Source organism: Elephas maximus, chromosome X (assembly GCF_024166365.1).
Source record: "Elephas maximus indicus isolate mEleMax1 chromosome X, mEleMax1 primary haplotype, whole genome shotgun sequence".
Classification (NCBI taxonomy): domain Eukaryota; kingdom Metazoa; phylum Chordata; class Mammalia; order Proboscidea; family Elephantidae; genus Elephas; species Elephas maximus.
Genome location: NC_064846.1, coordinates 160,375,001 through 160,388,850, shown reverse-complemented (window position 1 = coordinate 160,388,850; position 13,850 = coordinate 160,375,001). Strand labels below are relative to the sequence as shown.

Genomic DNA, 13,850 nt, shown 5'->3' with positions numbered 1-13,850 from the left:
TTCTTTTGTGGTTATGAGAGGAGGGAGGGTGGGAGGATGGGAGAGCAGTATTCACTAATTAGTCGGTAGATAACAACTACTTTAAGTGAAGGGAAAGACAACATACAATACAGGGGAGGTCAGCACAATTGGACTAAACCAAAAGCAAAGAAGTTTCCCAAATAAACTGAATGCTTCAAAGGACAGTGTACCAAGGGCAGGGGTTTGGAGACCATGATTTCAGGGGACATCTAAATTAATTGGCATAATAAAATCTATTAAGAAAACATTCTGCATCCCACTTTGAAGAGTGGCATCTGGGGTCTTAAACACTAGCAAGCAGCCATCTAAGATGCATCAATTGGTCTCAACCCACCTGGATCAAAGGAGAATCAAGGAAACAAGGTAATTATGAGCTCAAGAGACAGTAAGGGCCACGTGAACCAGAGACTACATCATCCTGAGACCAAAAGAACTAGATGGTGCCCGGCTACAACCAATGACTGCCCTGACAGGGAACACAACAGAGAACCCCTGAGGGAGCAGGAGAGCAGTGGGATGCAGACCCCAAATTCTCATAAAAAGACCAGACTTAATGGTCTGACTGAGACTGGAAGGGCCTCCGTGGTCACGGCCCCCAGACCTTCTGTTGGCCTAGGACAGGAACCATTCCCGAAGCCAACTCTTCAGACATGGATTGGACTGGACAATGGGTTGGAGAAGGATGCTGGTGAGGAGTGAGCTTCTTGGATCAGGTGGACATTTGAGACTGTGTTGGCATCTCCTGCCTGGAAGGGAGATGAGAGGGTAGAGGGGGTTAGAAGCTGGCGAAAAGGACACGAAAAGAGAGAGTGGAGGGAGAGAGCAGGCTGTCTCATTAGGGGGAGAGTAATTGGGAGTATGTAGCAAGGTGTATATGGGTTTTTGTGAGAGAGAGAGACTGACTTGATTTGTAAACTTTCACTTAAAGTACAATAAAAATTATAAAAAAAACCATTTGCTTAAATATGTTATATATTTATTATATATATTAAATATACACATATTTAAAATAATCCATGGCACCCTGGTAGCACAGTGGTTAAGTGCTCAGCTACTAACCAAAAGGTCGGTGGTTCGAATCTACCAGCCTCTCCATGGGAGAAAGATGTGGCAGTCTGCTTCTGTAAAGATTTAAAAAAACAAAAACCCACTGCCATCGAGTTGATTCCGACTCGTAAGCCTTGAAAACCCTATGGAGCAGTTCTATTCTGTTCTATAGGGTCACTATGAGCATGATCAACTTGACGGCAATGAGTTTGCTCTTTTGGTTTTTAAAACAACCCACTTTCACAGATGAGTCAAATGAGAGTAAGGTTCTAAATATATCCATGAAATGCTCCTTGACCCACTTGCCTTTTTTCATAAGGATGGTGCTAGAAAGAAAATGACTCATAATGATGCATAGGTGATAAACATGGGCGTGAATACTGGTGCATAGCTCTTGACTCGTGTATGAACTCTGAGAACAGTGAGCATCTGGCCGAGTTCAAAAAACAGATCCTACTGGGTCCAGGATAATGGCTTCTCCAAATACCCCAAAACATGTGACAACTTCTGTCAAAAAGTCAATCACCTGGATGACAAAGTTTCTAGTGGAGCTCATTAGTACTGATTTTTCCTGGAAGCTTCAGTACCATATAAAATCCACTATAAGGTTTTTCAAAAAGCACAATAAATCTTCAAATCATGCCTAAAAGGAAAAACAAATATACCTCCTCCCAACCTCTCTCCTCCCATACATTCAATTCGTAAATTTTAGTCCAGAACTAAGTACTAAAAAACAAAAAAAACCAAACCCATTGCTGTCGAGTCGATTCTGATTCACAGCAACCCTATAGGACAGAGTAGAACTGCCCCACTGGGTTTCCAAGGAGCACCTGGTAGATAAGAACTGATGACCTTTTGGTTAGCAGCCATAACTCTTAGCCACTACGCCACCAGGGTTTCCAAGAACTAAGTACTAGAAAACATTATTTTGGTGTCCTTTTCCCAGATTTCAACAATGCACACAGATCATCATTTCTGTTATAGCAAAGAGTGAAATGGGCACGATAAATTATATTATAAATAAAGGCAGAGAAGACTGTCACTTCCTTTGCCAGCCCCTTCTTCCCACTTAAAAACCCACATGCAATCCTCCAAAATGGAGGATTTAGAAAATTTCTATGTCTGAACCCCAAGGTAAACCCAACAATTTTTTGAAATCTGAGAACCAGTCTTGTAGTTAGGAGGGCCAGGAAAGTCCCTCGCAGAAAAATGTGACACTGGAATTGTGGTTTTTAAAACAATCCACTTTCACAGATGAAAAAAATGTGATTCCTGGAATTCTATCACTGTTCCCCCCTGCCCTTGGTAGAAAGTAATTCCCCTTTGTTTGGAAACTATAAAAAGTAGGATCCTAACACATAAATACGAATCCATTTATCCTATCACTGTCCTCACCAGAAGCTTCTAGACTAGCCCCAGAAACACGGGTGTACTCATGGGAGAAGAGAACATTTATTGAGTGCCTACCATGTGCTGGCTTGTACACACTTAGCCAGTGTAAATGTTATCATTCATTCATCAAATTATTATTGAATGCCTACTATATACCAGATACTATTCTAGGCAATGGAGATAGAGATACAGGCACCACTCACCTTCTAGGAAAGGAAGAAAAGACCAAAATGGATGTCAGAAGAGACTCTGAAACTTGCTCTTGAAAGTCAAGGAGCTAAAGCAAACGGAAATAAGTCAAAGAGATGAACAGAAAATTTCAAAGGGCAGCTTTGAGAGATGAAAAAGTATTATAATGACATGGGCAAAGACCTGGAGTTAGAAAACAAAAAGGGAAGAACATGCTCAGCATTTCTCAAGCTGAAAGAACTGAGGAAAAAATTCAAGCCTCGAGTTACAATAGTGAACGATTCTATGGGCAAAATACTGAACAATGCAGTAAGCATCAAAAGAAGATGGGAGAAATACACAGTCACTGTACCAAAAAGAAATGGTCGACATTCAAACATTTCAGGAGGTACCATAGGATCAAGAATCAATGGCACTGAAGCAAGAAGTTCAAGCTGCCCTGAAGACACTGGTAAAAAAAAAAACAGGGCTCCAGGAATTGACAGAATACCAATTGAGACGTTGCAACAAATGGATGCAGCACAAGAAGTGCTCACTTGTCTATGCTGAGACATTTGGAAGACAGCTACCTGGCCAAATGACTGGAAGAGATCCATGTTTATGCCTATTCCCAAGAAAGATGATCCAACTGAATGAGGAAATTATTGAGCGATATCATTAATGCCACATGCAAGTAAAATTTTGCTGAAGATCATTCAAAAGCGGTTGCAGCAGTACATCGACTGGGACCTGTCAGAAATTCAGGCTGGATTCAAAAGAGGACATGGAAGCAGGAATATTATTGCTGATGTCAGATAGATCCTGGCTGAAAGCAGAGAATACCAGAAAGATGTCTACCTGTGTTTTATTGCCTATGCAAAGGCATTCGACTGTGTGGATCATAACAAATTATGGATAACGTTGCGAAGAATGGGAATTCCGGAACAGTTAACTGTGCTAATGAGGAAACTGTACATAGACCAAGAGGCAGCTGTTCGAACAGAACAAGGGAATACTGTGTGGTTTAAAGTCAGGAAAGGTGTACGTCAGGGTTGTATCCTTTCACCATATTTATTCAGTCTGAATGTTAAGCAAATAATCTGAGAAGCTGGACTATATGAAGAAGAACAGGGTATCAGGATTGGAGGAAGACTCATTAACAGCCTGCATTATGCAGATGACACAACCTTGCTTGCTGAAAGTGAAGAGGACTTGAAGCACTTGCTAATGAAGATCAAAGACCACAGCCTTCAGTGTGGATTACACCTCAACATAAAGAAAACAAAAGTCCTCACAAGTGGACCAATAAGCAACATCACGATAAACAGAGAAAGGATTGAAGTTGTCAAGGATTTCATTTTACTTGGATCCACAATCAATGCCCATGGAAGCAGCAGTCAAGAAATCAAAAGATGCATTGTATTGGGCAAATCCGCTGCAAAAGACTTCTTTGAAGTGTTAAAAAGCAATGATATCCCCTTGAAGACTAAGGTGCGCCTGACCCAAGCCTTGGTGTTTTCAATCGCCTCATATGCATGCAAAAGCTGGACAATGAATAAGGAAGGCCAAAGAAGAATTGACACCCTTGAATTATGCTGTCGGCAAAGAATACTGAATATACCATAGATTGCCAAAAGAACGAACAAATCTGTCTTAGAAGAAGTACTGCCAGGATGCTCCTTAGAAGCAAGGATGGGGAGACTCTGTCTCACACACTTTGGACATGTCGTCAGGAGGGACCAGTCCCTGGAGAAGGACATTATGCTTGGTGAAGTGGAGGGTCAGCCTAAGGAAAAGAGGAAGACCCTCAACAAGGTGTGCTGACACAGTGGCTACAACAATGGGTTCAAGCATAGCAACAATCATGGGGATGGCACAGGACCAGGCAGCGTTTCATTCAATTGTACATAGGGTCGCTGTGAGTCAGAACCACCTTGACGGCACCTAACAACAACACCTTCTAGTAGGGTGATTCTGACTCACAGTGACCCTACAGAAGAGAGAACTGCCCCACAGAGTTTCCAAGAAGCACCTGGTGGATTCGAACTGCCGACCTTTTGGTTAGCAGCCGAGCTCTTAACCACTGTGCCACCAGAGTTCCCTAATATGGCGAGAGGACAATAGAGAAATAAATGAACCAGAAAACTAAGAGATAATGATAAGTGCAGTGTTCAGTATTAAACTAAGGTGAGAATGATACAAAAGGTGACTTGGTGGCTACTTTAGATCAGGTGATCAAAGCGGTGATATTCAAACTGAGATCCTAATGACAAGGAATCAACCATGGAAAAATGAGTGGGGGAGAAAATACATTCCAAGGAGAAGGAAAGGTCAGTCCAAGGGACCAAAAGAAGCTTGGTATGCAGGAAGAATCAAAGAGTGTGGTAGGCAAGGCGGACAGGTAATCAGCAGGGACCAGCATATGGCAGAACAGGGAACTAACTGCAGGGAAAGACTGTGGGTTTACTAAAACCACTGGAGGGTTTTAAGCAGAGGAGTGACATAATCCAATTAATACTTTCTAAAACGATGCTCTACACAAATGTTCACAGCAACACTATTCACAGTAGCCAAAAGGTGGAAACAACCTAAATGTCCACCAATGGATGAATGGGTAGACAAAATGTGCTATATCCATACAATAAGATTTTTCAGCCACAAAAAGGCAGTATTGATCCATGCTACAATATGAATGAACCTTGAAAATATGCTATTGAAAGAAGGCAGTCACAAAAGAGTACATACAATATGACTCCATTTATATGAAATGTTCAGAATAGGCAAATCCATAGGGACAGAAAGCAGACGAGTGGTTGCCAGGGGATGGGGTAGCAGCGAATGGGGAGTGGCTACTTACCATAATAGGGGGTTCTTTTAGAGTGATAAAAAGGTCTTGAAACTAGATGGAGGTGGTGGTTTCACAACACTGTGATGTACTAAATGCCAATGAATTGCACATTTTAAAATGGTTAATGGTTAATTTATGTGAATTTTAGCTCAATTAAAAAAAATCTAGCTACTGTGTGGGAACTGGATTATAAGAGGCCACTACAACCAACCAAGAAAAAGAGGTGGTGGACTGAAATATGGTGGAGGACGGGGGGTAGAGACAAATGGCACTTGGGGTGTTATTTTGGAAGCCGAATTGGCAAGATGTGTTTATGGACTGGATGTGGGGCATGAAACTCGTGGATTTAAGGCTTGAGCAGTTAGGTGGTACCATATATACCCAGATGGGTCACACTGGAAGAGGATCAGGTTTGGGGTAGTAGTGGTGGCAATGAATCAAAAATTTGCCTTGGAAATACGGAGTTTGAGATGCCTATTAGATATCCATACGGATTACTAAATCCTTAGTGGTGGGAAAGGTCACGGCCGGAGGTACTGGTATCTAGATGGACAAGATCATAGAAGGAGAGTATATAGAAGGAGAAGGGAGTTCCAGGGCCAATGGAGGGGACACGCCAAACTTTGTAGGTTGAGCAGAGGAGGAGGAACCAGAAATGAAGATTTAGAACGAGTTACCAGCAAGGGCAGGGAAACCAAGAGAGTGTGGATAATGGAAGCCACAAGAAGAAAAGTGTCCAAAGAAGCAGGGAATGACTGTGTCAAATGCTGTTGCAAAGTCAAGCACATTAAGTCAGAGAGGTGACCACTTATTTGGCAACGTGGAGTTCATGGAGGCCTGGCAAGAAGAGCTCAGGACAGAATCCTGGTTAAATTGGATAAATGAAGAATATTCAGCAGTAAAATAGGAGCATCCCTTTAACAGGTTCCTCTGAAAAGGGGAGGCCAGAAATGACAGGGATGGCTGAAGGAGGATGTGAGGTCAATGGAGACCTTCTTAAGGACTGGAGCTATGACGGTATGAATGTAAGCTGATGGGAATGACCCAGAAAAGAGAAAGGGGTTCGTTAAGCTGGAAAAAAACTCCATTGCCATCAAGTTGATTCTGACTCATAGCGACTCTAGAGGACAGAGTAGAACTGCCCCATAGGGTTTCCAAAGAGCGCCTGGTGGATTCAAACTGCCGACCTTTTCTGGTTAGCCGCCGTAGCTCTTAGCCACTGCGCCACCAGTGTTTCCAAAGCAGGAAAGGGGAAGAGAATTAAAAACTAAGTTCTTCACAATGTGAGCACCAAAATAATTTAGTAATAAATGATAAGCCATTGAAAAAAACAGGAATTCCTGAGTCCATACTGATAATAAATAGATGAATGAATAAATAAATGGGGGAGAAGGCAGGGCTGAGGTCCAACAGGTAAATGTGGAAGGAATGCTACAGTTGGAGAACATTCTTTTTCCACACCATATAAAAACTGGATGAGGCAAAAATCAACGCTGGATGCTAAATCTAGGAGGAAATACTGATGAGGAGCAGGAAATTTGTGTCTGCTCACATATCGCTGATTAGCAAGGGAAGACCGGTAACCTCACAATGAAGACACTGGGCACCACCTTGACCAGGTGATCAAAGTTAACGTCACCGAGAAAGGGTTTCTATGAGTCAGAATCGACTGGATGGCAGTATGTTTGGGGTTTTGAGTTTTGGTTCACAGTCGCAGTGGAGAACACAGCATCTGTACAAATGCGGGCATGTTGGCAGTTTGGGTGGTGGGAATATGAGGTGGTCCCCGTCTAATTAACACTAGTTTTCAGTGTGGTCTGGGCCAGAATCAGCAGTTGAGGTAGGAGGGAGCAGAGGGAAGAAAAGAAGGTGTAAACAGCTGCTTAGGAGAATGGAAAACAAACCTACTAGGCAAGCATGGTAAGAGTGCCTGGCAATAATGAAGGTCCATTTGAGGCTTGTTAAGGTTGGGAATTGAACCTAGATATTGGTATTTTTTTTTTTAAACTTCCCAGGTGATTCTAATATGCAGCTCATTTTCAGAACCGTTGTGCTAAGGCAGGATTTCTCAACCTTGGCACTATGAACATTTGGGGGAGGATCACTCTCTGTGGTGAGGACTGTCCCGTGCATTGTAGGATGCTTAGTGGCACCTCTGGCTCCTACCTACTAGGTAGCATCCCTCCCTATCTGCCAGTTCTGACACCAAAAATGTCTCCAGGCATTGCCAAATGTTCCCTGGGGGCAAAATGGTCCTCGGTTGAGAACCACTGTACTAAGAGAACAAAAGCAATGAACATTACATGTTTATTGTTGTTCTTAGTTGCAGTCATTGATTTTGCTTCATGGCGACCCCACGTGTGCAGAGTAGAACTGCTCCATAGGGTTTTCAAGGCTGTGATCTTTCAAGATGCCAGGCCTGTCTTCCAACACACCTCTGGGTGGGTTTAAACTGCCAACGTCTCGCCTGGTAGTCAAGCACTTAACCGTTTACGCCATCCAGGGACTCCTATTTTCTCCTCTGGTGTTGTGTGCCTTTGAGTTGATCTTGACTCATAGCGACCCTGTAGAACAGACTGGAATTGCCCCAGAGAGTTTCCAAGGCTGTGATCTTTGCAGAAGCAGACTGCCTCATCGTTCTCCCACAGAGCAGCTGGCGGGTTCGAACTGCTGGCCTTTCGGTTAGCAGCTGCTTAACCACTGCACCACCAGGGCTCCTTTCGTCTCCTCTAGGGAGATCAAAATATGAACCTCTACAGTGGGGAAGACTGGCCTCAAGGCTTTATGCTTTCAATGAAAAAAAAAAAAAAAGGAAGAAAAGAGAAAACGTTCCCAAAAGGAATGGGAGTTTTTTAAATTAAACTTTATACTTTTAGTAAACTACAAATGAGAAGAAACTTCCTGAGGTAATAAGGATATTTACCAGAACCACACAGCAAGCATAATTCTTAATGGTATTATCAGAAATATTCCCACTAAATCAGAAACTACTGCTCCACATTGTCCTGGAGCTAAGCCCAGCCATTTAGTCAGAAAAATAAAAACAGTGTGTGTGGGGGGGCGAGAACCCTATGTTATTGGCATTTGCAGACAATTTGATTGTCTACCTTGAAAATCCAGGAGAATCAACTGTAAAAATATATGAGAGCTACTAAAAGTTCAGTAAGATGGCTTGAATGTAAGATAGGCCTACAAAAAAAAAATGAAAGTCTTCCTACATTTCACGATAGTTACTAGAAAATGAAATTAAAAAAAAAAAAAGATAGTTTCTAAAAGCAACAAAAATCACACATACAAAACAATCTAGGAATTCACCTAACAGGCATGGCTGAGACCAACAATGTGGTATTGGTGTAAGGATAAACATCTAGATCAAGGCAACAGGATGAGTTCAAATATAAAAAAACCAAACCCATTGCCGTTGAGTAGATTCTGACTAACAGGGACCCTACAGACCCACACATATACTGTCAATTTATTTTTGACAAAGGGATATAACAGGGGTGGGAGGAATACAATCTTTTCAACAAATGGTGTTCGAACAAGTGGATTTTTACGTGAAAAAAAGTGAACTTGGACCCTTATCTCATACAAAAATTAACTTGAAGTCATAGACCTACATGTAAATGATAAAACTCTAAAACGCCTAAAAGCAAGCATGGAAGAAAATCTTGGTGACCATGGGGTAGACAAAGATTAGACAGGGTACTAAAAATGCTATCCATAAAAGAAAAAAAAACTGATGAATTATACTTTATTCAAAGTTAAAAATGTCTGCTCTTCAGCAGACATTAGTAAGAAAATCAAAAGGCAAGACACAGATGAAAAAATCTGCAATGCACATATCTGACAGAGAACTTGTATCCAAATATATGAAGAACACTTTCAACTCAATAATAAGAGAAATGGCCCAACAAAAAACAGACACTTCACAAAAGAAGATATGCAACTGGCCAAAAAGCACATAAGACGCTCAACATCATCAGACATCAGGGAAGGGGAGAATAAAGCCACAAAGAGATGCCCCCACATACCCACTACCAAATACTGCCTTTGAGTCAATTCCGACTCATAGCAACCCTACAGGACAGAGCAGAACTGCCCCCGTAGGGTTTCCAAGGCTGTAAATCTTTACAGAAGCAGACTGCCACATCGTTTTGCTGCGGAGCGGCTGGTGGGTTCAAAACACTGGCATTTCAGTTACCAGCCGAGCACTTTAAGCACTGTGCCACCAGGGCTCCTTATATACCCACTGAACTGGCTAAAATAAAAGGAACTATTTTAACAATAGCAAGTGACAGTCCTCTCATCTGCTGCTGGTAGGAATGCAATGGTACAGCCATTTTGAAAAAGTTTTAGCAATTTGTTATAACGTTAATCATACACTTACCATACCACACAGCAAACTCACTCCTAGGCATTTACCTGAGTGACATGAAAATTAATATTCACACAAAAAGCTGTATGTGAATGTTTATATTAGCTTTATTCATAATCATCAACAGCTGGTGAGTGGCTAGACTGTGATGGATCCATACAACGGAATATTACTCAACCAAAAAAAGGAACAAATGATTAATCCACGCAACAACATGGCTGGGTCTCAAATGCATTATACTAAGTGAAAGGAGGCAGCTCCAGAAGGCTACATTACAGTGTGTATGATTCCATTTACATGACATTCTAGAAAAAACAGAACTGTAGGGACAGAAAACAGATCAGTGGTCGCCGGGGCTGGGAGTGGTGGGAGGGGTTGTCTACAAAGGGTCATAGAGAATTGTCTGGAGTGATGGAATTCTATCCCTTGATGTGGTGGTTACATGGCTACCTGCATTTGCCAAAATGCATAGCACTGTAGGCTAAAAAGGGTAAATTTTACTGTATATAAATTATACCTCTATTTAAAAAGCATGGAATGGGCTCATGAATTAAGTACGTCTACAAAATGGAACAGAATGTTCACAAGAATCTTAATTAACTGAGGGAATTTACTTGAAGATAATTCTTCCTAAGTGTTTAGCCCATCCTTCATGTTCCCATATCCTCCTACCTCATACCAGCACCTAAAATAAGTTCAAGGTAGATTATAGACCTATTTTTAAAACCACATTGTAGAAGAAAAAATACTACTTTTCCTCTCTCTTGAAGTAAGGAAGGTCTCTCTCAGTGAAGCATGAAAACCACCTCCCAGGTTTTTACTGAGGGAAGAATCTCTCCTTTTATCTTCAGAACGATTATATCACAGAAACACATTCCCGGCCACCTCCCTCCCAAGCTGCTCTTCCCACTTTGTAATCGTGTATCTGAAAGAAATTTGGCACTCTGAGGCGGCAAAATGAAATATGTTTGTCAGTCTCATCTGGACAGTGAAAGCACCAGGGACATATGTAGTGATATCCCCCCTTTATGTCCAAGCTGACAGCCCCACCAGAGCCCCCAGAACGACCACATGGGCCATGGAAAAGCAGCTTCTTCACTAGCTCTCCGCGACACCTGAGCAAATGCTGCCATTTCTGGAAGGCTGTTAATGGTACCAAAAACTTAGCAGTTCGACTTCTCCTGCCAAACCAGCCAATGAAATTCCACTTCTCATGCTTTCTCCCCCTGCCGGACAAAATCATATCCATAATTAAAGTTCAGTTTTTTCTTTTCTTTTTCCAACAATTTTTTTTTCCTAGAAAAGCACACACACACCTGGAATCTGTGTTTTCTTGGCAAGAATTACCCACAGACAAAACACTGAGGCTGGCCCGGCATTTCTTCAGGGTTTTCAATAGCTAAACCTGCTCTACTCCCCTGTTGAAGTCACTTTGTGGGGATATGGGAAAGATCAAAGCAGAGGGAATCCAATCGGGGCTGGTAGCAGGTTGAGGCCCTGTAAGGCAAAATCCTCCAGAAGAGCTACAAAATTTGGCTTTTTGTTTTCCACCTTTGCATCTGAGCAGCAAAAGCAGCCCAACCAAGCAATGTGCAGCTCATTTTAGATCTTAACTAAGCAAAACTTTCTGAGAATTAAATACAGACTCCCCAAATCCTGCGAAAAGAACACACACCTTGTCGCTTCATTCACAAATTATGATATAAACTTAATTATACTGTTTATTAATAATTAAGCTGTTCATGCACTGTTAATAATTAACAAAAACAGTAAATATTGTTATATCACGTATAACTGGGGTTATACTCATAGGCTTACCTCTTAAAATAGCATAAGAAAAGTTAAGAAAGATTGGAGAAATTTTAACAGCTGGCTAGTCTTCAGTTAATAAACCTTCATTCTCCATTACCCAGCCACCCAAACCCTGATCAAAGAAATGGGTCCTTTTTCTGCCTACGGTGACTATTAGACAGGATCGGCAACATAATTTATGGCCCTCGGTACAAAATGTAAATCTCGGGCCTCCTGTTTAAATATCATTAAGAATTTCAAGACAGCGACAAGAAAGTGTGAAACCCAGTGCTGGGCCCTGTGCAACTGTGCAGGTCGCTCACCTATGAAGCCGTCTCTGCTATTAGATAATCTATTTGGCTAGGGAGCTGGTACGAAACTTAAGGGATTTCGCTATGAAATTAGTGGCAAGGGTTTTAATGTGTGTGCTTGGGGCGGAGATTGTAAACAAAGTCTTAGGACCTCGTCTCTCACTGTCCCACTTTTCCCGAGGGTTTCAGCCTGTTGGACAAAAAGTAGTTCTGGAGAGCCCTACCACAAAACTGCGGTCCAGGGACCGGCAGCATCATCTGGGGGCTTGTTAAATACAAAGACTCTCTGGCCCCAACCCAGACCCACTGAATCAAAATCTCCTTTTTAACAAAATCCCCCTGAGGATTCGTGTGCACAGCACAGGACAAAGAAGTGTCCCTGTCGAAGCAGCTACGGAAAACCTCCGTCGCCCGCCTCATCTGAGTCTCGGGAGACCGGTCAACTGTCCTTCCACCCCTTACTCTAGATACAGGCCCGGAATCTCGAAATGCAAGTCCCTGTGGGAACGCGCTCACCCCGAGCCCTCCAGCCTCCTCCTTGCTGCATCCTCACCTATCCCTCCAGCCCAGCGCCACCTGTCCTGGGCCCCGCCAGGTGGTGCTGCGCCAGGGCGTCCGGGCCTCGGGCGCGTTTGCGCCCCGCAGACACCGCCGCACCCTCTGCCCGGCGCGGGAAACCGAGTCTCCCGGGAGTCGCTTCCCACCGACCGACCGCGCGAACCAGGCTCGTGGCTCCGTTTCCCGCGGGGTGAGTTTGCGTCCGTTTTCAAGTTTTGGATACCCGCGCCCCCCTTGGGAAACGCGTTGCCGGAGCCCCCTTTCTTTAGGCGCGCGGTCTCCCACTGTCGGGACACCGGTACCCGAGCTCCCCCTTTGCTTCTGCCTCTCAGGCTCCCAGACGCAGCCAGGCAGAGAGAGCGCTCGCCTCGCCGGCCGGTCGTCTCCGAATTCAGGCGCTGCGCCCGCGACGCCCGCGCCCGTCCCCAGCTCCCGGGGCTCGGTCTGCGGACTCAGGGGCCAGAGCTATCCTGGCGCCGCGCGCTTACCTGCCGGTCCCCGCCGACGGGCTGGCTGCCGGCGAGCTGCGGCCCTCCTTTTCCCGGGTCCCTCGGGCCGCGTCCCTCCTCCTCCCTCCCCGCGGGCTGGGCGCCGCCCCCGAACCGCTCGCCCGCCCACCCGCTCGCCCGCTCCCCTGCTGTCCAGCGCGGCGTGGCGCGTCCGGCGGCGCTCGGGGCGGCGAGGCTGGGAGCGAGGTGGGGAGTGGGCGGGGCGCACAGGGAGTGGGGAGCGAGCGGCCTGGCGGCCCAGCCCTGCGGGCAGCTCCCGCCTGGGGCGAGGGAGAGGGGGGCCCGCACCGCGCACCCCACCCGGCCGCGGCGCCCGCGGCGCTGCTGCGCTCCCGGGGCCGCGAGACCTTCTGACACCTGGTGTCCTCGACGTTGACCGCAGCCTCCAGACCCAGCACCTCCCCTTTAGAGGTCATCCTGGTCCCCGAATGCCCGTCCCACCACTTTCAGCGCTGTGATGGGTGGGAACCCCGAGGTCGCCCCTCTGCCAGAATGTTCCTGAATGCAGAGATTAGATGTCAGGCCAATGGAAGGGGGTTTGGGGAGACCGGCAGCAGGGGAAATGTTCTGGGAAAGGATTCGGCTCCGTGGTTTCCTGGTAAAGGACATGATACATGGGGAACCTAGAAACCAGGGTCCCCAGCGCTCTGCCTGGTGGGGAGCTGTGTATGAAGTGAGGTGTCCCTGGTCCCCTGCACCTTTTCTCTCTGTCAGCATCTCCTCCCTCTGCACCTTCATAGATTAAAAACTAGATATGGAAAGAGCTTACGGATCACCTATCCAGCTTGTCAAAGTACCCCATTTTACAGATGGGAAAATTGAGACCT

General features: G+C 44.8%; 1 protein-coding gene across 10 annotated transcripts in view; it reads right to left on the bottom strand.

The window, feature by feature from the left end:
* Positions 1-13,099, bottom strand: part of ADGRG2 (adhesion G protein-coupled receptor G2) — a 141,125-nt gene extending 128,026 nt beyond the window's left edge. For 9 of the 10 annotated variants that reach the window (XM_049873430.1, XM_049873431.1, XM_049873434.1 and 6 more), the window contains exon 1: positions 13,003-13,097. The gene's annotated coding sequence lies outside the window, so the exon portion shown is untranslated. Of the gene's footprint in view, positions 1-13,002 lie in introns of all 10 variants that reach the window. The other variant, XM_049873439.1, reaches the window with a different exon arrangement.
* Between the last annotated feature and the right edge of the window lie 751 nt (positions 13,100-13,850).